We start from the raw sequence: 26728 nt of genomic DNA on the forward strand, positions 1-26728 counted from the left end.
GAAATAGTCTGCCGTGGCTCCCAAGTTCCATTCCTAGGACATAACATGATCACACAGAGGCTGGCATCTTATAATAAGGAAAGATAACAGAAGCCAACGTTCTCTGGACATTAACCAGACTCCATGCAGTGTGCCAGAACTTTGCCGATATTGTCTTGTCTTGTTTCCACTGTGACCGAGGGGTGGTTATTATTCCCACTTTACAGATGAGAAAACTGATGCTGGAAGAGGTAGAATAATTTGCTTAAGGTCGTGCGGTCACGAAGGGCAGAGTCCGGATTCAGAGCCAGCCAGTGAGATTTCAGAGGTCTCTCTCTGAATAACCCTACTCTGATTCTTCTTTCTTTGCTCATCTAGATAATTGTAAAAAGCCTGAACTCTGCTTTGCTTTTTGCCACCCAGAACAGCTTTCAGTCATCTAAACATTGCCCAGATGAGTTGCCAAAATATGAAGTAGCTCCAGCATCGGTCCTTGGGACACATTGCTTTTCATCCTTCTCCAAAAATGTCCCAGCCTACCCCTCCTCTCGCTTTCCTGCCCATAAGCCCCATCCCTATCCATTTGAAAATGCTACGCCACAATTCCATGGCGACTTAACTTTTTTCAACAGTGTTTGGTAGGGGACCTTGTCAAGGGCCTTTTCAAAACCTAAATAGATTACATCCACTGGTTTCCCTTTGTCCACGTTGCACATTTATCCTCTCAAAGAATGCTAGTCAATTAGTTAGGCATGATTAACCCTAAGTGCTTTGTAAACTGTAAAACACTACACAAATGGTGGTTAATTTAATTTACAGGAAAAATGATGCCTTACTCCCAATAGGTTACACTCGCGTAACATGTTCAGCCATCTTTCCAGCCTGGCGCTCCCTCCGTCCCCTTTGAAATGCTTCTCGTGGAGAGGAGACTCACTGGCAATCCGCCAGGCTCATGGCACAATAGCTATTTGGAACGGCAAGCTCTACACTTTGGTCAGCTCTTACACAATTTTACCCCAAATCTGGGTGGATGCCATCTGGTCCTGGTGATTCATCGACATCCACTTAGTCAACCAGACTTGGAACACTGTGTGCATTTACTGCCATCTCACTCAGAACTTCCAAAGTTTTCCTCCAAAACACAAATTGGGAATTTAGAAAAAATAAATAAAAATAAAAACAGGAGGTTCAGACCCTCTTTTTATATCCCTTTTGTCCCGGAACAGACCTTTTACCCTTGTACACCATGACCAGCCAGCAGTCACCCTGGCTGGCTGCCCTGGCTCACTTCTTCCCTTGTTTTGCTCTGGATGAAATGCAGGACACCTCTCTTCCCGTCTTTGCTTCGAACTCCCCTGTGTCCTAGGGCAGGCCCCGTTCCTCTTCTTGAAAGTCAGTTTCTAAAAAAAGAAAGAAAGAAAAAAATCCGTCTCTCTATTTGTGAAACAGAGACTACCCCATGCTCATGGGCCCTGCTAGGGTGAGCAATCGTGTTCATTGATTTGGCTTGAGTCCCTGGCAGGGTGCCTGTTGGAGTCTCACGGATATCTTCTTCAGGGTTTTCTTCTTACCTTGTAGGTCCCCTGCTTTCTTACTTCACTTTTCTTGGTTATGTAAGATTGTGGCAATTCAATATCATCATCATCATCATCATTGTCATCATCAACTCATCCATGCAAAGCATTTGGCACGGTGCCTGGCATCTAGGAAGCACTCAAAAAATGCTATCTACTCTTAAAATGATGGGTCTGTTGCTGCCATTGCTGACCTCTGGCAGCTCTTTGAGGTAGCTTCTAAGCTACCTGCAGAGGTAGCTTAGAATTAGCTTGTTTTATTAGTTTGTTCGCTTCAGACCCATAAAAGGCAGTTAATACCAGGTAGCCAATGTTCAGCAATATCCCCAATATGCCTTGCTACTCCAGGTGGAATCCGTGGTCCAGGAACATCTGTATTATCTGGGAGCCTGTTAGAAACGCAGACGCCTCAAGACCCACCCAATCTTAGGTCCTGTTAACGAGAGCCCTGGGTGATTTGTTGGCAGCCCTTACTGCCTTCTATTTGAGCACTTGCAGCATTTTGGTTTCAAACCTGAAGCATCTAAGAAGCCACTGAGCTGGCCCACGGGGAGCTAAGTGTTGCAGGCAGTAGAAAAGAGGCCTGAGGCCCAGTCACCCACGTGGTAGGTTAGGACACTGGGATTCCAACTGTTTGCACATTTCCTCCCAGTGAGACCTTGAGCAGGTCACATATTGCTCTGAACCTCAGTTTGCCAACCTGTAAGATAGGCCTGTGCATCCTTGCCAACCTCAGTGCGTTGTGGAAATCAAAGGTGCTGATGAGTGTGGAGGTGCTTTGCAACCTGTTGTGCTCTACAGATATTTATAACAACCGGGAGACTGTTACTATGAATCCCCAGATCTCTGGAAGCTCTCTGGCTTTCTCAGCATCCCTAGCTTGGCATGTGTTTTCTGCAAAGATAGAACTGAGCCCTTGAGTTAGAAAAGGCTTTTGCACTGAGCACCATGTTCAGACTCCCTTCCAGAGACAGACCATCCACGCTGGAGTTGGTGCAGTAAATGGACTAGTCTTGTTGCCGGACCGCCGTCAGCCTGGTTCCCAGTTACTGGCCTTGTCAAAGGCCTTATTTATCGTAAGCTGCTTGGGAAGCTGTCGGCTCCCAGCACTTTGGCCGGGGCTGATTCCTGAGAAGCTTTGCAAGCTCTGGCCAGGTGTCCCTAGCCAAGACATAATGACGAAGCATCTTAAGCATCTGGCCCCTCTCCACCAAGTCCCCACTCTCACCCACAAGGAAAACCACACGCACATGTGCATGTTCTCTTGTAGGCACATGCATTTGTGCACATGCGTGTGCACACACACACAAACACACCTGCTCTTGAAAACAATCTAAACATGCTTATAAAGCAACCCAGCATGAAAGACCCATCTCAAAGGTCCCTGTCACCACTGCCTCACCCCCTTCCTCCCTGGGCTTGTTCTTGCTCCAGCTTTCACTAGTCCATGGGTACAGCCAGAACATTCTGGGGAGCCTAATGTCTTTCTCACTGCAATTCAGAGAAAGCAGATGATCTTGACTCAAGCTGGGTCAGAGACAGGGGGAAGTGATGCCATGGAAGCCTCATTCTTGGGATGAGAGAAGTGGAAACAGGTGCGAGAAGATAAACACATTCCTAGTGGCTGCATGGGAGTAGGGTAGCTGAAGTCGGTTGGTGGGGAGCTGAGGAGGAGGAGTCACAATCTCGGGCTCACAACCCAAGCCAGTATTAAAACCAAATGGATGTTTCTTAACCGTTTAAACAGATGTCTCTTGTGGAAGGGTTCACCCTCAAGAAACTTTCAGTTTGGCTGTGTCAGTGTGAGGACTAAAAAGAGAAAACCTTGCACTTGTTCCCGGGCTGGAGGTCAGGGAGAAGGTGAAGTCCAGGCCCAGGCAGGTCCCTTTTGCCACTCGGTGCTGTCGCGTCCGGGCGTTGTGAGGGGAAGCAGCTGTCCGCTCTGCCCCACAAGTCACCTCCTCCCAGCGGTGCTGGAGCAAAGCCATTAAGACTCAACAGCTGTGGGCCCCATGAGTCTCTACACTCAACATTTCCTCCTTGCTGTTACTTTACAATCTGGAGGCAAAAAAAAAAAACCCAGCCAGGACAAAACAAAGCAGAACCAAAAAAAAAAACAGCATTTAGGAAATATTTTTTTCGGCCCATGATTTTCATTCATATTCTTAGTTCATCAAGTGTAGCCTTATATTCTGACTCGTAGCAAGCCTGTCCACGTAGAGGAGGTGAAGGACCCTTCGCCAGCTTACCTCTTCTGAGTCGTCAAGTCAGACCTTCATAATGCTGGCTGGCAGTCACCTTGTATGAGTAAATTCATTAACGACTTGGTTTAGTGAGAAGGATAAAACCAATGGAGGAACTGTGTGATGGGCCATTTCTCAGGGGTGACACCTGCAAGATTATAACATTTTAGACCAAATCATGTAGCCTGCAGAAGAATAAGTAGAAAGTTTGTAGAGGAATGAAATGTCCTGGGGGATTTTTTTTTTAATGGGAAGATTGTTGAGTCCTGTGCAGAGATCAAAATACATGTGGATACAGTAATATATCTATTTATATGACCCTATTGGTCATAAGTCCAGGAATAAATTACGGCAGTTTTCCCAAAGTGTATTTTATAGTTTGATAGACCTCCTTCCTCTGCACACTTTGCTTCTCGCTATGTAACCCACTCCCAGAGTTCTCAGGAAGGGCCACCTGGGGCTCAGTCAGTTGAGCATCTGACTCTGGATTTCGGCTCAGGTAATGATCTTGGGGGCCTGGGTTCGAGCCTCGCGTTGGGCTCTGGGCTAGGCGGGGAGTCTGCTTGATATTCTCTCTCTCCCTCTCCCTCTTCCACTCACCCCCACTCGTGCGCTTTCTCATGCTCTCTCTCTCAAATAAATAAATACATCCTTAAAACAAATATTTCCTGACTTGCCCACTTACAAAGGTTGTCAAATGAAACACAGGTGATAAAGGACATAGAAGTGCTTTATAAACTGTAAAAGCAGTTTCCCACGTAGGGTAATATTGTTAATATCATTTAGTGCCATTGGGTTATAAGTCTTAGTTGCCAAAAGCCTGTAGCTAAAGTTAGAAAAATTAAGTCCCCAGTGTTCTGGCCAGCAACTTTCACTACAATATGCCCCTTTTCCATCCCCAAGATGGCGTTTTTTAGTTACTCATTAACTTGCTTCTGGCCCGGCGAGGAGGTATTTGAACAATGACAAATATGTCTGTTGAGCTGTGCAAATAACCACAGTGACAACAGTGGTAGTCACCTACATCTTGAAAGAATCACAGCTAGTTAAGTTTTGTTTTCTTTGGTGTTAGTGGGACAGTGAGGGCAAGGGTGCACAAGTTGGTGAAGGTCAAGAAAGGGCCTGTGATTTTTTTTTTTTATTCTATCTGGCTCTTAGCTCTAAGCAATCTGCTTTCATGCCTTGATCTTTTCGAGAACAAACGCCATAGGAAGCCTAAGGAAGCAAAGCTTACTAGAATAGCACTTCACTCGGATACAGACCAGGTGGTTCTTGCTCACAGACTGACGAGGCAGCCAATCTCATCTCTCCCCAGAGCTTTGGGCAGTTGCCATGGCTCCCAGAGACAGATTTTGATGTGAGCTTTAAGAGCGAGTGATAAAAGTTTCAGTACATGTTCAGTACGTGTACCCAGAAAAGGCCCTTCTCCGTGCTATAGGGTCGCCTCGCGAATTAGTTCAGCTAAACTGGTGGTAGCTGAGAGTAAGGAAAGGTAAGAAACTTTCCGTAAAGCTACCATAACCTGAGATGCTTTAAGAACTGGGTTTCTTATTACTCGTGAGATGTTCAAGGGTACACTTTTCTAGGCCTACTGCCCTGGGAGACTTTCCTGCCTGGGCCATTAGGCTAGGAGGCTTTTATCAAGTGTAACACTATGATAGTTAGACTTGCTGGTGAGCTTCACATGGAACTCTAAGAATTGGGGGGGCATCAGGGGGAGTGTGAACGATTTGCAGCCATTGTATTACACTTTATGATCAATTTCAAATGAAGAGGAAACGGTTGAATATATGAATCTGACTAAATGGTACAACTGACTTTCTCTGGATAAAGCCATGTTGGCCCATTTAGTGACTATCTCAACTAGGTTGTGGATATCTAGTATGACAGAAGCAAATGGGAAGGAGAGAGAGAACACTTTGCAGGTAGAACATGGCAGGAGGAATGAGCAGGAAGGTGGCAAGCCCAAAGGCTCCAGGTGAGCTGAAGCCAGCCCTGGAAGATAATGTCCACAGGGAATCTGGGAAAGCAAGGCTAAATGCCATCAACTGGGAAGTACTCCCCTGCAGGAGGAAATACCATCCCAGAAGGAGAGAAAGACGTGGTGTCCAGTTCAACCTGCTTAGTAGCCCTGAGCAACGGTCTTTTGCATGGGCCAAATCCAAGGAGCCCAGTGTAATGAGTAATTCTGAGCCTGCAGAGCAAGACAGCAAGTGAAGGTGTCAGGGGCCACCACCTGTCCTGGGGACCACACACGGAGATCAGCTCCGAAGCCAGGCTGAGGTCCTGCTCTGATGGGAGGAGGGACATGGAACCACCAGATGCTTCGCGATCGCCGACCTCCCACGAAACCTGTGAAATGCCACACACAGGCACGTATATCTGCACGCACGCACATGTCCTCAAGGCTCTTCCCAATTCACACCATGCCGTCCTTTAACTTTGGTCACTATGGCAAGAAGGTGTCACCAGTTATCTTTTTCTCCCCATTATTTGCCTGTGGCAGTGCAAGGACAGGTCCAATCTCCTTTGGTAGGAATGAAGTCACTGGCAAGTTTTTGTTTGATTAGTTGTTTGGTTTTTTCTGGCTTTTTGTTTGTTTGTTTTTTCCAGTTTGGTTAGTTGTTTTGATAAGAAAGTTTGTTATAGTGCCTGCCTACGTACACACCTGGCTAAGAGATGTTTAATGATCCAGTAAAATGATCCATGGCACTTATGGTTCTTAACATTTCTAAATATACTTGCTGAATTTCAAAAACTGCCTTTTGATCTTTTTTTTTTTTTTTTAACAATCCTAATGGGTATGGATAAGGGTAAAGTCTTATGTCTTTAAGGTGAGAATGGGAAATCAGTGGAGACAGAATCTTATAATTTATAGCTTGTTGATGAACTTGAGCAGTAATATAATTACCAAATAAATAAAAATCAGTAGAGGCTGTTCTATAAATTCTGGTGCCCAAGCAGGGAACAATCTCATTAGCAACTTCAGGATGGACTTCAGAGCAAAGTAGTGTCCTTGACTAACAATGGGCTCCTCAAAGGATAGAAAGCCAAGTCCTTTTCATGGTCTATTTACACTTATCAACTCCCCGTCACCAACCTGTGCTCCCCTCCCCTGCCTTGTAACTGTCACTTAGTAGGTGTTCAATAAATATTTCATTTATCCATATATTGGTTTTATTTCTCAGCATTTGCTTCCTTTTGCCTCCTATTTGGCAGGACTTAACCTCCCTGCTTCTTTAATTAGCTTCCTCAAAGTAGCCTTTGACTTCTAGCAGCTGAAATTGTGAGCAGAGAGATAGTCGGTCCCTGCTCCGGTCCATACGGGATTAGGAACTCCTGTGAGGCGGGCAGGGCATGCTGTGTGAGATGCTCTCTGTCTGTAGCCTAGCGTACCTCTTGAGGAGAGTGAGCAGGATGGTGAAGAATCTGCAAACAGGCTTAGTGGAAGAAGAGTGAGAAGAAGTAGCAATGTTCGGTCTATACAAGAAAAGAATTAGGGAGCGTGAACATTGTCTTCTAATATTTTGAGGTCTTACGTGTGGAAGATGAAGGTCGATCTGGAACCCATCTGTGGAATTTACAAGCAGATCTATTTGACTGAGAAATGGGTGAACTTTCTAACCCTTTGAGTTGATTCTCAGTGGCATGGATTGCTCTAGGGAACAGTCAGCTTCCTGACTCTGGAGATATTTGACTAGAGATTAAATAACCATCTATCAGAAAGATAGGCTGGGGGAGGGTGGGGGTGGGATGTCAGAAAGTGAGCAGATATCTACGTCATGGGCCCTTGACTCCCAGGGTCCTGAAGAACTCAGAGATGCTATGGTTTGATGATGATTCCAACCACGCAAAGAGAACGAAAGAGAACCAAGATGGTGGAACAAGCCAATGAGACCATTTTTCTGGCTAGGGGGAGGAAAGAGAAATGGAGAAGCTATTCTCTCTAGTTGTATTTGAGCATGTGTCACCAATTATGATTTTCTGCAACTTTTTTCCCTAAGCAAATGGATCCTTAGGAATGACAGAGATTTTTCCAGGGAGCAGTTCCTTTCCACATCCTCTCTGTCGATCATAGCCTGTAGAACTCCAGTTCTCATCTCTCCCCAATTACTTGCCGGCTTGTGGCCTCCCTGCCCCTATGTGAGAAAAACAAACAGGGCTACAACCCCTCCTCCAGCCATGAGCAGTTAGCCCTAATGTCTGTACGGTCAATATCAAGGTTGTCCAGTCCACACCCATCTCCCACACCATTCTCTCACTTCTGACCCTGGCCTCCCAGAATAGACCAGTGCATCTCAAGTTATCTGTGGGGAAAGGACTGGGAGGCGGCGGGGGCGGGGGGGGGTGCGGTCTGTTCCTCCTGAATCTGTCATGGGCCAGTGATTTTATAAAACATAATAAAAATGAATTGCCACCGAAAGAAAATCACAAAAAGGCCTACAAAATATAAGCCACAGTTTTTAACTAGGAGACTCAACAGACCTAAAAAATCTCTCTGTCAAATTGCTATAGAAATTGCCAAGTGCTTACTTCCAATTTCTGTGCTTGTCTCCTCACAGATTGGCAAAAAATAGCAGAGCAGCAGACCCTACTCTGAGTAGGGAGGAGTAGCCTGCTGTCTGTGTCTCTGCCTTGGCTCCCCCTCCCCGTTGGAGCCAATGGTGGAACAGACTCCAAAGCAGCAGCTGAACTGGGGGTGAGGGCAGTGGTGTGCTTCTAGACCTCCGTAAGCGCCATCATCCCATCGCTAGCTTGAGGTTGATTGGGATGGAAATATTTACACCGCAGAAAGCAGCAGAAATGACAAAGCAGGGCTTGATGTATTATTGATCATCTAGACTCTAGACTTAAGAAAGTGATGGGAAAACATCAGCAGTGTGGATTAAACTTTAAATTGTGTGGGTTCTGTCACCATTATGTTGCGAGGAGCACAGAACGTTGAGGGTCCGCTCCTGCGTATTCAGAAATGTCGTCCGACTTAGCGGAGGAGTCGCTGGCATCGTGGATGAAGGAATGAGATTCTGACATAGATCTTCGTTATTTTCTCTTGTTTTCCTTAATGTAAACCAATGTAGCAGCCACTGTTCGTGCACGAACTACACTCGCTTGTCAATCATGACCCTGGTTTGGCTACCGATGTAAGAGCAGGGCAAAAATCAATGAAAGGATTCTGTGAGAATCAATCAGTTATAAGGAATTTCTAATAAAGAGTAGTGTATTATTTTTATTATTTGAAAATGGTATGTTCCATCTCCTTTATTCCATGGGGTTTTTTGTTTGTTTGTTCTGGATTTTTTTTTTTTTTTTTTGAGAACCATTCATCACACAGTTACCAGTGTGGTGTGGGGTAAAGGGGGTACTTCGGAAGATTTGTTTTCTTTCCTTCTTCCTTAAGGGTTCCCGGCTTAAATCAATAGCTTTCTGTACCATGAGGGATGAAAGGTTTCTCTCTTCCTCAGTTATGCAAGAAAATGCAAGAGCCCCTCATGTTCAGTTACCCCGAAATCTAGGATTCCTTTGGAATCTGAGACTTGGAAACTTTCCTAACTTGGAAACTGTTAACCAGAGCCATAAACTTTTTTTTTCCCCCCTCAAAACCCTTTATTCCCTGAGGGTTGGTGGGCTCTCACTGCAATCTTTCTGCTTAACCACTGGAAATCTCATCAGTCCTATGCCATGAGATGGGAGTCTTATAGGGCAGCTCGTGGGGCAGATATTAGTAGAGCTCCTAATATCGGGTTGCATTTTGTTGGCTTGGTAATCACTTTTTTAACCACCGACCATATGGGCAGAGGTTGGAAAGAAAGCTAAATTTGGAATACACCCCCACTCTCCTTTTCAACATTTCTTTCTTGTTTGTGCCAGGAGGCAACGTATTACTCATACTCTCATCCAGCCCCAATTGCTAGAGGTCTACAGGAATGAGATTCTCCCCCGCTGCAGTGGAATCGGGGTGTCGGAGACTTTCTATACCTGTGTGTGGCCGTGTGGAGGAGTGTCCACGCTCGGCTTCTGTGGGTTTCTGAACCTGTCTGTGACACATGGCCCTGGAAGGCTAAGTCCGCCCTGGTGAGGAACTTGGGGACTTGGTCTCTATGGGCTTATAACGTCTTCCTCATTTCTAGGCAACATTCAGAGACAGCGCCTTTCTGCACTAAGTATCTTTCTGACTCGGGCTTTTTGGAGCATGGAACCGTGAATCAATCTCTCTGTTTAGTTTTTTCTTTTTTCCTGTTCTAGCTTTCCTTCTCGCCATACACCTCCTCATATGGAATGATAGAGCAGGGAAGATGAATGTGTTTGGTACAGCGGTAACGATTGGGGCAGCGTCCACAGAAATCTCATGCACTTCAGTTCAGGATGCCCTAAACCTGAATGCCCAAGCAAACAGGTCTTTTTAGCACCTCTAAGGGGTTTAGAAACAGGTTTGGCTTATGGAATGAGAAGTAGTGTGCCTTCCTTCAAAGAGAGCTCATGGCCTTTCCCCCTGACCCCTCGCCAGCTTGCAGTCCAACAGGAATTCTCCTGGCTGTCCCTGGATCGTGGGCATGAATGAGGGGTAACGAAGCCAAATCCATCAACCAGCCTTTCTGAATCTGACCCCAGCTGATTTCTCCGAACTTGGCTCCCACTAACCCCTGCCCCATGCCCGGGTTTCAATAACCTTGAAATCCTCACTGTTCGCTGAACTTGTGGTTCTGCTCTTTAAGGCCTGCCTGGGCCTTTATAAATTCCCTTCTTTGTAATAGCCATAAAGCACTCAGCCCAGGGATTGCACCTTAGTGGGCTCCAATAAATGGTGGCTGTTAATATTCTGCACATGCTGGTCCATTAGCCCATAATGGTTTCCCTTTCTCTACCTTTAAAACTCAGCTCAGGTGTCCCTCTTCCTTGAAGCCTCACCCTAGACAGAGTGCTGCGTTAATACCCGTTCCAGCAGTTATCAGTGTGAAGTCAGGCAGTTCCCAGTGCCTGACCCAAAATTGGTGCTCAGTAAGTTTTGGTCGCATACAAGCCCTGTTCCTGCCCACATAAGCTCCTTGGCCCGTTGGGAGTGGTGAGGGGAAACAGGGAGCACAGACATCTAACTAGATCATTATTATGTGATGTGCTCCAAGCACTACTGCAATGTGCACGGGGAGTTGCGGAAACACCAGGGAAAAAGCTTCAAACCCAGACCGGGGTGGTGAGAAACTGAGCCGAGTCTCAAACAGTGGGTGGGAGCGCATTGCATGCTGGGAGGTGAAGAGGTGAAGGGGGGGCGCATTGCATGCTGGGAGGATAGTATGAGATAAGACATGGGCGTGAGAAAGGACATGGTGGTTCTGGGGACAAAACGCAGGTTGGCGTGGCTAGAGCAGAAAGAGGCAAGAGGTAAGGCTGGAAGATCCGTGAGGGGTCAGATCATGAGAGCCTTCTATGGGCTGTTGAGGAGCTTGGTCTTGATCCTGTAGTGGGGTCTATAAATTCCCAACATACAGCTCCTCAGCCTCCCCAACTGCCACCCGTCCCACAGCAGACGTTGGTAATCAATCACAGCACCCCACCGCATGGGCCCAGATGTGACCTCATAATCCTCCTCAACATAACACTGCAGGGGACACCGCCATGGGATGGAAGGAAGGCGGCACTCTGATTGGCTGCTACGTGTGCGTGTGTGTGTGTGTGTGTGTGTGTGTGTATGAGAGACTGCAAGTTATGGGAGAACTATTACTTGGTCAGAGCTGCATTTTGGAAATCTTCATGAAGAAGAAATCTTTAAGATGAAGAATCAACAGAGCCTGAGTGTTCAGAGGTGGCAGGATGAGGAGACAAGGGTAGTCAAGGACCAGGTCAGTGTTTCCCCCTTGGGCAAATGGGCAGACGCTAATGCCGTTCAGAGAGAGAGAGAGCATGATGCGTTTGGTATGATAATACTAGCTCACTTTTTGAGTGCTTACTATGTGCCAGGCACTGTTTTTAAGCATTTGATACGAAGCAATGGATTCTACCCTCCCAACAACCCTATGGAGTGGGTACCATTATTATTTCCTGTTTCGCAGATAAAGAAACTGTCACAGACAGGTGTAAAATACTGAAGAGCTAACAAACTCAAGGGCACTGAGGGACAACATAAGGGCAAGAAAAGCTGGAAACACATCACTGAGTCATTTGGATGAATATGGATAGAGCCAACCAGGTCATCAGGGACCCATGCTAGGATTTATCAGTTCATCTTAAATGTTTTAGAAACCAAAGGATTTATTATTGTTGGAAGAGGCCCACCACAATGTGTATACATCCATCCCATTTTCACCATGTCTGTTCTGCTCACGAGGGCAAACATCACTAGGAATATGAATTAAAACAAGCCTATCCAAATGATGACCTCAGTGGCTTCCAAATGAATTTTCTAACAAAACACATTTAGCGTTTGTCAACTTAAAAGGGCAAGGTTAGATGAGTATTGAAATTTAAGAGAATCCATCACATTAAATGGTGCTGTTTTTTATCCCCAGTGATAAACCTTTTCTTATTTTAGCAACTATGCTGTGTGTGTGTGTGTGTGTGTGTGTGTGTATAAATGGATAGATTTGCTTCATGTAATAACTTTGTACTTTCCAAAGCATTTCCTCATCCTCTATTGGAGTGTTCCAATCAGTAATCTAGTTTCTTTAAGGGGCATGCTGTTTCAATGGCTGATAGATGTGTTCTTATTTTCTTGTTAGCTTTACGGGGTCTCTCGCTATCTGCGCCATGTCAGCGTCACAGCAGCAAGCACTCCCAGAAGTCAGGCACCTTAGCCAGGAGGTTACAAATGTCCCTGCCTTGCAGCCTGAGCATGCGGCTCAGCATTGGAGTCAAGGTGCAGTGAGGATTGTGCTGCTGGGGATTTCAGACCCCTGGGGCCATGCTGCCTATTAACCCTGAACTCAGACCATGAGACCATGGACTTGCCAATGATCCCACAGTGTCCTCTGGAATTTTTTATAGCTATAAATGAGCTATAAATGTGCATCTTTTGCCTGAACACGCCAGTCTCATTACCACCTCTTTACTTTTGCTCAGACCATTACGTCTGCCGGCAGTGCCCTCTGTTCTCCTGCCCTAACGCCTCCTGATTCTTCAAGATGCACCTCCTCTCCAAAGATCACTCTTGATGACCTCAGCCCTCCATGATTCTCTCCCTTTCCCTGAACCCTTATATCCGCTTTTCTGTATATTAAAAAAACAACAACAACAACAACCAACCAGCAGAGTGTGATTTTAAAAAATAACTTCCAGGTTCATCATCTGATTCAATCCTTCTTACAACCCTGCAAGGTCAGCTTTCATGTCAGCTCTTAGATATAAGAAAACTGAGACTCAGAGCATTAGGCAACTTGCCCAAGGTCAATGGATAGTCAGAGCTCAAATGGGAGCCCAGATCTTTCTAATAACAAAGCCCACTTTTATAGCCACCTCATTCAGGGGCCATAGCATATAGGTGATAAACATTTGTTGATGACCATTAACTTTTTCCGTGGAAGAAAATAAGAACACATGGAATTTATGTTTAGAATCAGAATAACCTCCACAAGGGTAGGTCAGAGCCTCTCTGGCCTTTTGGGGGTGAGGCGGCATAGGGAGGGGCTGAAGGAACAGTGCTCAGCCCAGTTGAGTTGAACTATCTTGAACTACCAGGGGAATTTTCTCTCTTTTTTTTTTCCATCTCTCTCTTTGATCTTTTTTATTTTAAATGTAAGCTCTCTGCCCAACATGGAGCTCAAACTCATGACCCTGAGATCAAGAGTCGCGTGCTCTACCGACTGAGTCAGCCATGTGCCCCTCTCCTCCCTCTCTGCATAGACATATGCATTCCCCATATCTTTCTCATGAATCATAGTTCCTCTGGGGGCCTGAGCCTGGGCCCAAAAAGGAGGGACTGAAGAGCACATGGTGTTCAAGTAATTCACTCCCCTGCTGCACTTGAGAGCTGTAATTACTGATCCACAGCGCATTCTTGCGCTCCGTGACCATCTGGCCTAAGTACATCCTAGGCTATCATTTGCTAGGGCGGCAGTTGGTTTGGACAGCTTATCCTGAAGGTAGCTTTGGAAACCTGCATAATCTTGGTTCTGGGAGACTGAGCAGGCAGCCAGGGTAAAGGCCCCATGCACTGTTCTTGGGCCCAGTGCCCCAGCTAAAATAATACATCTAGAATTATTCATTATCCCTGCAGACCAACTCTAAATTTTTTTTAAAATTGTGTGCTTGTGAGCAAGCCTGGCTTCTTGTAGGTCTTTGGTATGTTTGAGAATTGCATGTTACAGATGTTCCTAATGAATGTGCGAGTGAATCTTATTCCAGCAGTAGTAGTAACAACAATGATAATCGTAGCAGTTGGAAACAGAACAACACTCACCACCAGTGTCTCCATGCCGACACTGGCCTAAGTGAGTATGACCATGTTTATCTCTACAACACCCTGGGAAAGGCCATAATGTTATAACTCCCATCTTACAGATGGGGAAAATGAGGGTCAGAGAGATTAAGTAAATGTGTCAAGTCCACATAGCTAATAGATGGTTGAGCCAAGAGTCAGCCCCATGCCTTTTGGCTCCAAAAGCCAGGAGACTACCAATACTAGCCTCTGCCATGGTGTCTCCCATCCTACCTCATGTTCCTCTTACCTGTGCTATGTAAACCTTCCATCTGGCAGCCCACAGAGATGTACAGGCACTGTTTCAGCCAATGCCAAGGTCAACAAAAGGGTAATGACCAACATTCAGCACTAAGGGCCTGAAACTGGTCGTTCTAATCATGCTGTGCTCCATTGGCCAACCCTTGAGCCTCATTACTCTCTGTTCTCCCCACAAAGAAGGTAGAGATAAGAATGCAAATGGAGTGCGTGGTGTGATATGACTAAATTAATTTGATTATCCTGGACTTCTGTAAAAACATCAAACAGATCTGGTCTAGTTTTGACTCCTCTTTTCCTTGGCCCAAGACATACAAAACTTACAGTCAGCTTTGCTGGCAAGCCAAAGATTGGAGAAGCTCCATAAAGAAGAGGTCAATTTTTTTAAAAAATCTACAATCTTAGATAGAAGGTATAAATTTGTTCATAGAGGAGCCTAGACCAACCTGGAAGTTGATCATAAGAAATGACCAATAGGTCTAAGCAACTTGAACCAACGGTTATCTTTGGTTCATATAATGTGGCCAATGAGAATTGATAACTTCCTCTACAGAAAGAATGTTGTTTTTATTAATACAGATGTCTATGGAATCTCATTTTATTTATTTTAATTCATTAATAAATTATTTTAGCAATCTTTACATACCCAGCATGGGTCTCAAACTCAAGACCCTGAGATCAAGAGTCACACACTCTCCTGTCTGAGTGGGCCAGGCATCCCTGGAATCTCATTTTAAATATGAGCTGATGAACTGGTCCTTTGGTCTAGTAACAGCTTTATTAAAAAATAATTCACCTAACACTATATTTCAGCCATTTTAAGTATAGACATTTTGGCCATTTTAAGTGTAGACTTTTAGTATATTCACAGACTTGTGTTCAGTGCTTTAAAAAGCAATGCAGGGGCACCTGGGTGGCTCAGTGGTTAAGCATCTGCCTTTGGCTCAGGTCTTGATCCCAGGTCCTGGGATTGAGGCCCACATTGGGCTCCCTGATCAGAGGGAAGCCTGATTCTCCCTCTCCAGCTCCCCCTGCTCATGTTCCCTCTCTCTCTGTGTCTTTCTTTGTCAAATAAATAAATAAAATCTTAAAAAAAAAAAAGGCAACCCATATTCCTTCACCATCATTCCACCCCTCACCACCCCCTAACTCTAGGTAAACACTAATCTAGTTGCTGTCTCTGTGAATTTGCTTATTCTTGAAATTTCATATAAATAGAATCATATGTGGTCCTTTGTGACTAGCTTCTTTCACTCAGTATAACACTTTCTAGATCCATTCCTGTTGAAGCCCATTATCATTGGTTCTGATGGTTTCTTCTGATTGCCAAAGAATATTTTGGTGTGGGGTGCCTGGGTGGATAGGTGGGTTAAGCCTCTGCCTTTGGCTCAGGTCATGATCTCAGGGTCCTGGAATCTAGCCCCGCATCAGACTCTCTGCTCAGCGGGGAGCCTGCTTCCCCACTTTCTCTCTCTGCCTGCCTCTCTGGCTACTTGTGATCTCTGGCTGTCAAATAAATAAATAAATAAAATCTTTAAAAAAAAATATTTTGGTGTACGAATAGCTCACATTTTACTTAACCATTCAGTTGATAGAGATTCGGGTCATTCCCACATTTTGACTATTGTAAATAATGCTTCTGTGAATATGATTTTGTGTGGACATGTTTTCGTCACTCTTGGATATGTAACTAGGAGTGGAATGGCTGAGTCCCAAGGTAACTGTGTTTAATAGTTTGAGAACTGCCAGATCTCTTTTCAAAGTGGCTACACTATTTTACGTTGTCACCAGCAGCGAGTGTTCAAGTTTTTCCACATCCAGATCCTTTTCAACATTTGTCATTACCTGCCTTTTTTTAATACAGTCCACCTAGTGGGTATGACATAGTTTCTACCTTGTGGTTTGGATTTGCATTTCCCTGATAACTAATGATGTTGAGCATCTTTTCATGTGTTCATTGGCCATTTGTATATTTCTCGGGAGAACTGCTCTGGGTCCTTTGCCATTTATAATGGAGTTCTTTTCCTTTTCACTGTTAGTTTTAAGTGTTTTGTTATATTCTGGATACAATACCTTTATCAGATGTATGACTTGCAAATGTATTCTCCCAATCATGAGTTGTCTTTTCACTTTCTTGATGGGTATCCTTTGAAGCACAAAAAGTTTTAATTTTTATAATGTCCAATTTATCTATTTTTCTTTTGTTATCTGTACTTTTTGCGTCCTAGGAAACCATTGCATAATCTAGGTTCAGGAAGATTTACATTTATGTCTTATTCTAGGAGTTCTGTAGTTTTGGTTCTTATATGTACGTCTTTGATCCGTTTTAGTTAATTTTTGCATATGGTGTGAGGTAAGGGTCCAAATTCATTTTTGTGCATTCCCAGTTACGCCAACATCATTTGTTAAAAAGACTACTTTTTCTCTATTTGATGGTCTTTGTACCCTGTCAAAAATCAATTGATTGCAAATGTGAGAGTTTATTTCTAGACTCACGATTCTATTCTATTTATATATACTTATGCCATTTCCACACTGTCTTGATTACTGTAGGTGTGTAGTAAGTTTTTAAATGGGTAAGTGTGAGGCCTCCAACTTTGTTCTTCTTCAAGACTGCTTTGACTATTATGGGTCCTTTGAATTTTCACAGGAATTTTAAGATCAGCTTGTTAATTCCTGTAAATTTAGTTCAATTTGGGAGTGTTGACATTTTAACGATATTAAGTCTTCCAGTCCTAGGGTGGGTTTCCATTAATTTAGGTCTTCTTTAATTTCTTTCACAATGTTTTGTAGTATTCAGAGAATAGGTTTTGTAATCCTCTTATTTTCCTTTAATGTATTATTGATATCTTTTTGATATTATTATAAAAAATTATTTTCCTAATTTAATTTTTCAGATTGTTCTTTGTAAGTTCTTGTATAGAAATACAGTTGATGGGCCCCTGGTGGCTCAGTTGGTTAAGCGTCTGCCTTCGGCTCAGGTCATGATCCCAGGGTCCTGGGATCAAGCCCAAGTCTTCCCACTCAATGGGGAGCCTGCTTCTCCTTCTCCCTCTGTCTCTGCCTGCTGCTCACCCTGCCTGTACTCTCTCCCTCTCTCTGTCAAATAAATAAATTAAATCTTTTTTTAAAAAAAAGAAATACAATTGGTTTTTGTATTTCTGCTTCCTTGTTGAACTCATTTATTAATTCTGGTAGTTTTTTAATGATTGCCTCATAAGTTTATTCACATTGGATTATGTTATCTATAAATAAAAGCAATTTCACTTCTTCCTTTTCAGTCTAGATGCCTTTTATTTTTTCTGGCCTGATTGTACTAGCTACAACTTCTAGCTCAAAGCTGAATGGAAGAGGCAAATACTGACATCCTTCTTTTCTCTGATCTTACAGACAAGCTTTCATGCATTCACCTTTAAGTATGAGAGGTTTGCTCTGGGTTCGTTGTGGATGCATTTTAACATTTTGAATAATTTCTCATCTATTTCTAGATCACTAAGTGTTTTTATCATGAAATGATGTTGAATTTTGTCAAATGCTTTTTCTGTATGTATTGAAATAATCATGTGAGTTTTTTCTTTATTCTATTAACGTGGTATTTTATATTGTTTGCATTTTGTATGGTAAACCAACCTTGTATTCCTGGGATAAGTTCCACTGAGTCATAGTATATAGTCCTTTATACATGTTTCTGGATTTGTTTTGCTCCTATTTTGTTGATAACTTTTACACTCATAAGAGATACTGGTCTGTAGTTTTTTTTGTTTTGTTTTTTTGTTTTTTTAGTATGAGACCTTTGCCTAGTTTTGGTACCTTAGCAATGCAGGCCTCTAAGAATAAGTTGGAAGTGTTTCCTCCTCTTCTAGTTTTTGAAAGACTTATGAAGGATTGCTGTTAATTCTTATTTTAATGCTTGGGAAAATGAAGCCATCTGGATCTGGGCTTGGTCTATTCAGATTTTCTATTTCTTCTTAAGTCAGTTTTGGTAGTTTATATATTTCTGTGAATGTATCCATTTCATCTAGGTCATCTAATTTGTTGAGTTACAGCTGTTCATAACATTCCCTTTATAATCATTTAAAAGCATTGTTTCTGTAAGGTCTGTTGTAATGTCCTTCTTTCAGGGTGCCTCGGTGGCTCAGTCATTAAATGTCTGCCTTTGGCTCAGGTCATGATTCCAGAGTCCTGGGATTGAGCCCCAAATCAGGCTCCCTGCTCAGCGGGAAGCCTGCTTTTCCCTCTCCCACTCCCCCTGCTTGTGTTCCTTCTCTCGCTGTGTCTTTCTCTGTAATGTCCTTTTTTCATTCCTGATTTTGGTAATTTGGGTCTTCTCTATGTTTTCCTTGTTCAGTCTAGCTTATTGTTGATCAGTTTTGTTGATCTTTTCAAAGAACCAACTTTCAGTTTTGTTAATTTTCTCTGTTGTTTTCCTGTTCTCTGTTTCATTCATTTTACTTCTAATCTTTATTATTTCCTTCCTTCCGGTTGCTTTGAGTTTAATTTGCTCTTCCTTTTCCCATGTCTTGAAGTAGAAAACTGGGTTATTGATTTGAAGTCTTTTTTTTCTTGTTTAATATAGATGACTATGGCCATTAATTTCCCTCTAAGCACTACTTTTCCCTGAATGCCATAAGTTTCAGTATGCTGTATTTTCATTTTCATTTATCTCAAAGTAGTTTCTAATTTTCCTTGTGATTTCTTCTTTAATCTAGGTTTATTAGGATTGTGTTGTGTACCTTCAATATATTGGTGAATTTTCCAAATAACTTCCTGCTATTGATATCTAATTTCACTCCATTATGATTGGCAAACATACTCTGCATGAGGCCCATCCTTTTAAATTTATCGAGGCTTATTTTATGGCCTCATATATAGTCTATATTAGAGAATGTCCCACATGCATTAAAAAGATTGTATATTCTGCTGTGAACTGGTCCATTTTAACCAGGGGTTAAATGCAGGGTTGATATGGAGATGTAGAGTACTTTCTCAGCTCCAAGTTCTTAGTTTAAAACAAGATTCAATCACTAATCCTTCCTCCATGTCCTTCTGAAGAGGGCATGTGATTCACCATTACCATTTGATTTCAGGATTGAAAACAAACGTCCAGGAAGTCTTCTTTCCACTTCAATTTTTCTGCCTTTTTAGAAGCATAGAGACAGCACTTAATTATCCACAAGGACATTTTTCATTTTGTGGTCTATCCGAAGTAGTCTATAACTTTCAGTCCTTCTGCCATCCCTTCTAGACTGAGGCTGCTGTTGTAAGCCAGGACAGAAGAAAGGGGATTTTGAATATCTGAACATGGTGGTTTATTAGCCTGTTACCAAAGCTGTAGGGACTCCAGTAAGTATGAAACCTATATTCGACCAATGTTCTCAGCCTCCTTGAAGGCCAAATCAAATCAGCTATAGAAAATGGCTATCAGGGGGTGCCTGGGTGGCTCAGTGGGTTAAAGCCTCTGCCTTTGGCTCAGGTCATGATCCCAGGGTCCTGGGATCGAGCCCCACATCGGGCTCTCTGCTCGGCAGGGAGCCTGTTTCCCCCTCTCTCTCTGCCTGTCTCTCTGCCTACTTGTGATCTCTGTCTGTCAAATAAATAAATAAAATCTTTAAAAAAAATAAAAAATAAAAAATAAAATGGCTATCAGGACACCTAGAAAAAGTAGCCAGTCTAAATGTGTAGAGCACAATGGCTGAGTATGAGGGGCTGGATAAAGTCAAATGTGACACTTAAATTGTCCATTGGTATCATTTATGCCATTTTTTTTTAAAGCTGGCTATTCCTCAAAAAGTAAGTTCTGGAACTAATTTCCTATCTTAAATGGTGTTCAATATTGCCTTTTGTCAGCGAAACCATTCTCACTTGTAGATTTATAAGATATTGCAAATAAACATCAAAGAAATAAAAATATTATGATCCACTAGGATGTGGGTTTCAAGACAAAAAGGAAAAAAGACTTGATCTATTTCATGATTCTAAATTCTCATACTTGTGCCATACACATATGTATAAGTTTATAAAGCTGTACAATAATAAAATCACAGACTTTCACAGTAGGTAAGTTTAAGATTGAAACACAGGAGAACCATTTCTTATGAGATTTTTTGAGTTCTTATATGAACGCTCTTAAAATCCAGCCATGGAATATCCTGTCTCTAAGTAATAAAATTGGGTGCACTAGCTGCAGCAATATAAAGATGGCCAAGGACCAACATGGAATGGTGAATCACTTTAGGCATTTGGTCATGGTGCCAAAGACCAGGCTCTCGGACCTAGACTGTACATCTAATTATCTTTCAGTAAATCAAGCTAGTAAAGGCAGTGAATCTCATGCTGAGAAAAGATAGAATCCCAAACTCAATGGGGCCTAATTCTACTGGGAGTTTGGAGAACGGATGACTTTGAGGGAATTGTTTTGTTCAACCTGGAATAAGTCATCTGCAGATGTGCCCATTTCATATTATATTCATTAATACCTCTGTTTTAAAGTGTTCTCTTTTTTGTACAAATGATGTTTCTAGCATAACCGAAATGTATATAATCTAGAAATAACTTCCATCTGCTAATACTTATTATGCAATATGGAGATGGCTTTTAAGAGCTTACTGTCGATATCTATAGGGACACTACATGGATAGATGTTTATGGCCACATGTGTCTCACATTTAACCATAAAATGGATACCAACATCCATCCGGCACAGAGTGATTTGAAATACAACATTTAATTCCCAAATGTTAGTTTTGATCAGAAAAATAGAAGACGTTTCTGGTTGGAGAAGAATTTACCAAATGATGTTTTAAGGCTATTGTAATTAAAATTGATCTTCAGTTCAATTAAAGCTCCCAACAACAGTGATGAACAGTGATGATGATGAACAAGGTACACAGCCATGGACTGCCCTATAAGAAAAGACAGCTCTTGTCCCCAGCTTCCAGGAACTACTGTGATCATGGTTTCTGAGTATCACACATGCGTGTGTGCACACACACACACACGCACACACACAGGTACACACCAGCATCCCATTGTTGACTCTGAAGTCTTCCTTATTGGCTGGAGACAGAAAAAGAGCAGAAACATAGCAGCTTTGAAAAGACTGTGGCTCTGAGGTTAAAAGCTCATCTGTACCTAACCACCGCTCTAGCTTGTTCATTCACTTCTTCATCTGTTACTCATTTTTGCATGCCTTCTACAATTTCACCCACTCAACTTTTTCAGTCTCATCTCTCGCTTCTCACACAGTCCAGCCAAGCTGTTTCCTGAGTATTTTCCATTTTTCCATGCCCCTATGCTCATATATACGCCACTTTTTTCTCTAGCTGGAATACTTTTATCTCTCCTTCCACTTACTGCTTCCCCTTAGCCTCCACATATCCAAAACTACCCATGCTTTCCAGCCCCAGTTTAAATGCTTCTTGCTCCATGAAGTCTTCCATGATCTTAAAACACTCCTACCCATGTGAAAGTGATCACTCCCTCCTCAAAACTTCCTGTTTTGCTGTACCTAGTTGAGGCAGTGTGATAGTAGATAAGAGCATAGCCACTGATGTATTTTGTAGCTTTGGACAAGAAGAGTCTTGTAACCTCAGGCTCTCTGTTGGTAAAATGGACATAATAATACCTGCCTTGTAGGATTCTTAGAAGGATTCAAGGAGATAGTGTATCTTAGAACCCCCTTAGGAGATGATCCATCAGTGTAGCTGCCCTCGGGAGCAGGGACCACGTCCTGTCAGCATTGAGCATTGTGCCTGACCCAGAGTGGGTACTGTGTCAATGTTTGTGCAGTGAATAGTCACCCATTTAGTAATGGTAATGTGGTGGAGAGGAAGCACAGACTTTCCAGCCATCTGGGAGGTGATCTGCCATGTCTATCACTTGCATTCCAGTGGCTTCCTTTTTAGCCTATAAAAGGGAGCTGCCCTTTGTGGATTGCAGCAACTTTCTCTCTTCCTAAATTGGGGTTCAGGTTGAGCAACAAAAACTGGGTACTTAGTGCTTCATTTTAGCCTCCTGGTTATTGTCAGAGCATTTTTCTTCTGTGTAGGGCTTGGAGCTCATCCTTTGCCTAAAGCCTGAATTCCTTCAGAGTTTGCATTGTTATACTTTGAACCAATTTCAACCGGATTGGTAGTTTATCCTTGGCCAATGTGACTTCCTTTTCTCTCACAATCTCTTTGAAAGATTCCATAAAGTTTTTGGTACCTTCAAAGGATCCTGAGTTGTTTTATGTGTAAATAAATAAGAACTGCTTTGATTTTTCCCAGACTGCCCCTCTGGTAAAGTCAAGAGGAAAACATGTGTTATAAATGGGCCCTAGTTTTTATTTGTTGGATTTGGGCCTCTCTGCAATCCCTTTTTGGCAGATACACGGAGTAGGTTGAATTCCAAGTGGACTTTCAATTAAACTGCATTTCTATATTTCCTTTAGAAGAGTACCTACTTGGGGGAAGGGGAAAGAATCTTTAGGGCAAAAGACACTGTTCAATACCTTTTGACTACATTTTCAGGAGATAAAGGCAAGGATTGATTCAAACATAAGTCAGAGAACTCAACTAACTGGAAGGTCTCTGCTATGGATCATTGGTCTGACTGCCAAGGAGAATGTGAGTCTGCTCCTTCCCAGGCAAAATGTGCAACTCTCTACTGTGTTCTCAGAATTGCAGGATGCTGTCCCAGTGGGGTGTGATTTGAGCACACCCAGACATTTGGCTGTAATTTTTAAGTGTTCAGGGCATTTAGTCTGTGTTTTTCACTTTTCTTGGAGCCATGGGAAAGGTCTAGTGGGTGAGACAGACTGGACATGCAACACTGTGTCTCGGTGCCATATGCATCCCCCTCACTCACGATCACACCAGGATGGGAAAAACAGGGTTCACCTGGGAAACTCAGCCTTCTGGGGCGCCTGGGTGGCTCAGTCGGTTAAGCATCTGTCTTCGGCTCAGGTCATGATCCCTGGGTCCTGGGATCAAGTCCCGAGTCAGAGTCCCTGCTCTGCAGGGAGCCTGCTTTTCCCTCTGCCTGCAGCTCTCCCTGTTTGTGCTCTCTCTCTCTCTCTCTGTCAAATAAGTAAAATCTTAAGAAACAAAAAAAGAAAAAGAGAAAGGAAGAAAGGAGGAAAGCAAGCAAGGAGGGGAGGAGAGAAAGAAGAAAGAAAGAAAGAAAGAAAGAAAGAGGAAACTCAAGAGTTCTGCCCATGGCCTTGTGTGCAGTAAGAATTCACAAAGTATTTGACCAAATGGAAAGTACTTGCCAGACAAGGAAACTTTCCTTACATCCTTCTGTTGACATCAGTGTTGGAGTAGTGTTGGGGAAATACTCATTGGCCTTCCTCTGCCTTTCTGACTCGAGACAACTCCTGCTTAGGAGTCACTGAGGTTGGAAAGTAGGTGAAGGCAAGGGGAAGATTCCATTTTTAGTTTTATTCTATCTTCCCTGTCTCTACTTGGGAGCAATTGGCATCTGGGCACACTTTAAGGTTTTGCGGTTTGTTAATCATTCATTAGCTTGAACAAATCTTTTTCTCTGGCTTGGAAGCCAGGGTTGAGCCAGATCACAGGGTACAGCGGAATTGCCTCCTTGGACTCTGTGTGTCTGGCGTGGGAGGGGAGGTGAAGTTGAAGAGATGAGGCCCACTCTGTAGGAGGAAGAGATCTGAGACCATGTTTTGGCCTAGAGCCAGCTCACCTTCCCCAGCATAAATGAACTGGTGAATATTTTACTTGCATGGGACACCTGTAGCTATCCGTGTATGTTACATTCAATCTGATACTCCACGTGGTCTTGGTAGGTTTCTTCGGTTAGTTGCAGCACAGCTGAGGATTTCGAAAGTAGCGGTACCAGTCCATGTATAATTTCTGTATCACCACCATGTTGGGAGTATTATTTTTAATTATTATTATTATCATTATCATTAAAAATTGGAAAGCCCAAACAAGCCCCAGTGCCACGTGCAGTGAACAGAAGTGCCTGCGTATAGGTCAGGCTTCATGTGTCCTCTCCGTAGAAGGGTCACTCTGCTGGTGTCTGGGAGTAGGTAACAATTCCAGAACTATACACCTGAATCCATCACTCCCTCTCCTGGCACCTGTACTCTAGACAAATGGCCCATCCATCTTACTAGAAGACACAATGTTATCCAAGAAGTTGGCAGCCTTCAGAAGAATCCACTGGGCCAGCATTGCACATTGGGAGTGTTCTGACAGAGTCTGGTAAGCTCTTTGTGATTAAAAAGAAAGCTTTGTAGCTGGTCCAGTTGTGGGCCTGCTTTGTTTGGAAAAATTAAACACTCTTCCAGTTTTGATCAACAAGTATTTATTGAGATGCCGCTGATAGCAGGTCTTCTGTGAGGGTCTTAGCATCAGTGCTGTCATTTAACACCCTCAGCAGCCTTGAGGGGCAGGTCCTCATGCTCACTTGAGAGATGACAGAATCAGGGCTAACAGAAATAAAGTGACTTTCCCCGCATCTTACTGTCAGCGAGGGGTAGAGCTTGGATTTGCGTTGAGATCGCCATCTTCCTTACACTCTCAGGAATTCTTTTTCCTTCTTACCTCAAATCATTTCATGGCTCAGCTCAACCAAAAAGCATAAATCTGTTAAGGGCTCCAGAGTTACAAGTCCCTTGGGGATGAGCTATTTAACCAGCATTCATGGTGACCTTCCACGTTTCCCAAGTTCCTCCCTGGTTCATTGCATTCAGAGGGTATGAGTGTCAAGGCCCTACTGATGGTGCGGGAGGCTTCCCTCATCACCATTAACTTGGGAAGGTGGAAGGCATGAAGAGAAGGTGCTCAGAGGGAGGGAATTCAGTTCAGCCTGGCCTTTCAGCTCAACTCTCAGATTTATACTGAGTACCTTCTTTGCACCTAGCACAGTGAGGATAAAGAAGCTAGGTATGGCAGTGCCTGCTCTTTACGGGGAAGGAAGGCCCAAAAGAATCCAAGAGTTTGGATTTAATCCTACAAACAGCAGTGAGGCACTAGGGACTTCAGAGCAGTGATCTGACAACTCCTAAGGTCTGCTTTTATTTGTCCCTACAAGGCTACTGTCGGGGGTCAGGAGCGGAACATGGGGTTTAGCTGAGAAGAACATGGGGCAGTGGGTGCTGGAAAGCCTGACTATTCTATAGCAGGGTATTAAAGATGGGACAGTTTCTGCATCTTTGCCTAGCACCGCCCATACATGTGAAATCCCACAGTTTAATGGAAAGGATATAAACCATCTGCGGCAACATATTTGTTGAAAAAGGAAACATCAGCATGAAGACTTAGCAACTTTGAACCAGTCGAAAGAAGAGCATCTGCCTGATATTTTCATAGTGGTTCTATTGATTGTTCATCTTCCATTCTTCTTGTGGTTTGTGTTATTAGCATATTTGTGTTGGATCTGCCAAACGAAGCACCAAGAGGAAAATGAGTTTGTAAATTGTTACCTTAGAAAGATGAAAATCAGTACCAGAATTAAAGGTCCCTAGAGCTTGAACCCACTGACATGCACAGTTAAGGACCTATGATTTTGAAAGGCCTTTTACACCTTGAGGGCCTAGGGAGGTTGGGACTCTTCCATCCCTGTCCACCTTTTCATGGAATGCCTACATTTATTAGATGCCTACTGCATGCCAGATACCATGCTGAAAGCTTTTGCATCTCCTCACAGCAACCCTGTTTTATAGATGAGGTAACTAGGGCTCAGAGAAGTTACATCACTTGCCAGAAACCAGAGTTGAGATGTAGTAAAGCTGGTATCGGCTGCTATGTCATCCAGCTCCTGGGCTGGGATCTTTATTGGTAAACACTCTACTTCCCTCTCAGGTCTATTTTGTACTCTGGGACGGTGCACTGTATGATGTGAAGCCCTGGAAAGGCATGAGATTCTCTGGTTTGCCCATGGCTGTCTGTTGCCACTTCAACAAAACCCAGGGCTTTGGGAAGGCCATGTTGAGAGAAACAGGTACTGGTTGGGCAGCGCCAGCCCAGGAAGGTTGCTCCAATCAGCTAGGAATAGCATGAAGTCACCCAGTCTCTTCAGAGGATGAGGAAGGGCACAGGGCCAGTCAGGTGAAGACGGGAGCTAAGATACACTTGTCTTCTCAATTTTGCCCCAGGTAGAAGGAGGCATTAATAGCAATGTGTCTATCAAATTTCTCGGTGTGTACAGATCCTAGTTGCTTCTGTGGACCCGTCTCTCCTAAGAAGCTGATGGGCTGAGAGCAAGAGTTCAAGGTTGATAAATGGGAACAGACCAAAGTATCAGGGGCAGGTCACCAG

At 43.4% G+C, this 26728-nt stretch overlaps 1 protein-coding gene across 1 annotated transcript in view; it reads left to right on the plus strand.

The window, feature by feature from the left end:
• Positions 1–26728, plus strand: part of GPC3 (glypican 3) — a 397657-nt gene that overhangs the window by 348279 nt on the left and 22650 nt on the right. The window lies entirely within an intron of this gene.

Source organism: Mustela putorius, unplaced genomic scaffold (genome assembly GCF_011764305.1).
Source record: "Mustela putorius furo isolate JIRA1106 unplaced genomic scaffold, ASM1176430v1.1 tig00003899_pilon_pilon_pilon, whole genome shotgun sequence".
Taxonomy (NCBI): Eukaryota; Metazoa; Chordata; class Mammalia; order Carnivora; family Mustelidae; genus Mustela; species Mustela putorius.